The following is a 2,253-nucleotide window of genomic DNA, read 5'->3' on the forward strand; positions in this document are numbered from 1 at the left end:
TTGCTAAGTAAAATTAGCCTATCCCTAAAAACCACTTACCGAATGCTTTCTCTTAATAATGATGCTGATTCATAATGGAGTTTAATGATGCTGATTCATAATGGAGTTGGGGGTAGGGAGTATGGGAGGATTAAATGAATTCTAGATAGGGTAGAGAGAGCAGAGGGGAAGGGAGGAGCATAGGGGTAGAAAAGATGGTGGAATGGGATGGACATCACTACCCTAAGTACATGTATGAAGACATGAATGATGTGACTCTACTTGTGTACAACCAGAGATATGAAAATTTGTGCTCTATATGCATAATATAAATTGTAATGCATTCTGCTCTCATATATAATAAGTTAAAGTTAAAAAATAAATTTTAAAAAGACATTATGAATTTCTACCTGTTGTGAGTTGAATTTCCCCCCATTTATATGATGAAGTACTAACTCCCTGTATCTCAGAATGAAAACTAATTTGGAAATACAGTCATCACAAATACAGTTAGTTGTCACAATGAGGCCACACTGGATAGGATGGGCCTATAATCCATTATTAACTGGTTTTCTTATTAAAAAGGGAAATTTGGATACACACAGGGTGAATGCATTGTGAAGATTAGTTCTGATGCCAAAACCCAAGAACCTACCCAAAACTCTGAGATTGATTTGGAATATATCTTTCTCTATGACATTCAAAAGAAACATGGCCCTGCCAAGACCTTGATGTTAGTTATCCAGTCTTTATTTTTTAATTTATTGCATGACAATAAAGTTTTGTAATTTAAGCCATTCACTTTATTATAACAGTCCTGGAAAAGTAATACACAATACTATAAGGCTGGTGCATATGAGCCAGGTATATCTCCATTTTAATCCATATAATAAACATCATCACCCCCTTGTGGGTAGTAATAATGAGGTCAAGGATGGAAGAAAAGGCTCCATTTCTACTTTTCAGATCTAGGTTTCTCAAAGTATAGTGAACTCTTTTATAATTGCAAGAAATATATCTATATCTTCAAGTTAAGTCCAGAAACAATCTATGCCCTCAAAAGGAAAATGCAAAAAGGATGCCACAGGTACTATTCAAGGCAAGTATATGGTTGACAATGTGGTGCAAGCATGGTGAAGGACACATGTTGTGATTATAGCACATTCTTTTTGGCATGCTATTTGATACAACAGTAGCTTGGTGTACGTAAAACAAGTACTTGCCTGCTGAGCGCCAGTGTGCTTACCAAAGGAATTCATGCTTACTCAGTTTAATTAATAGCAGCATCTAGTCTGACAAAATCTTAATGTATAACTTTAAATTGAATGCCATGTAATTAATGAATATTTCAGATTTTATATATTAACTGTGTATATTATTTAATGTCTGATAAAGACAACTGATCTTTCTTAAGTTGATTATAATTGAAACAACCAAGCTACACAAGGTGGCAGCCACCACGGGCTTGGGAGTAAAAGTCCCTCACAATTTCCGACTGTTGGAAGAACTCAAAGAAGGCCAGAAAGGAATAGAAGATGGCACAGTTAGCTGGGGTCTAGAAGATGAAGAAGACATGACATTTACGAGATGGACAGGGATGATAATTGGGCCTCCAAGAACAATTTATGAAAACCAAATATACAGCCTTAAAATACAATGTGGACCTAAATACCCAGAAACACCCCCCTTTGTAATATTTGTAACAAAAATTAATATGAATGGAGTTAATAGTTCTAATGGAGTGGTGGACCCAAGAGCCATATCAGTGTTAGCAAAGTGGCAGAATTCATATATCATCAAAGTTGTTCTGCAAGAGCTGCAGTGCTTAATGATGTCTAAAGAAAATATGAAACTCCCTCAGCCTCCAGAAGGACAGTGTTAACAGCAGTTAATCAAAAAGAAAAACCACAAGCCCTCCCCACATTCAATTTAAGCAGTCTTCATTTTCCACAGTAGTAAATTTTCTAGATACATCTTGTAGACCTCAAAGTCTACAGGAAAGGAAGCTCCCAATCGAAGGCAATTTATCTTAAGATACTGTAAATGATACTAATATTTTTTTCCATTTGAAATATATAAGTTGTGCTATAACAAAAGTTGTGCTTCTGGGATCAAGAGAGTCTATTTAAATTGATCCCCATCATGACCAGTGGGGCACATCTAACTCAATTGTGAAAAGACAGGTCCCACAATCACCTTGCTGCTGGTTATTCGGCCTGGGGGCTCTGCCTTCTCCCCTTCCTGCCCTGCCAGCCCTGGGACAGCCCTGGGACA

At 36.9% G+C, this 2,253-nt stretch overlaps 1 pseudogene; it reads left to right on the plus strand.

Moving 5' to 3' along the window:
* Positions 1-1,552: 1,552 nt before the first annotated feature.
* LOC113197986 (ubiquitin-conjugating enzyme E2 variant 1 pseudogene) lies at positions 1,553-1,861 on the plus strand (annotated as a pseudogene).
* Positions 1,862-2,253: the final 392 nt, after the last annotated feature.

The sequence above is a fragment of the Urocitellus parryii genome, chromosome X (assembly GCF_045843805.1).
Source record: "Urocitellus parryii isolate mUroPar1 chromosome X, mUroPar1.hap1, whole genome shotgun sequence".
Classification (NCBI taxonomy): domain Eukaryota; kingdom Metazoa; phylum Chordata; class Mammalia; order Rodentia; family Sciuridae; genus Urocitellus; species Urocitellus parryii.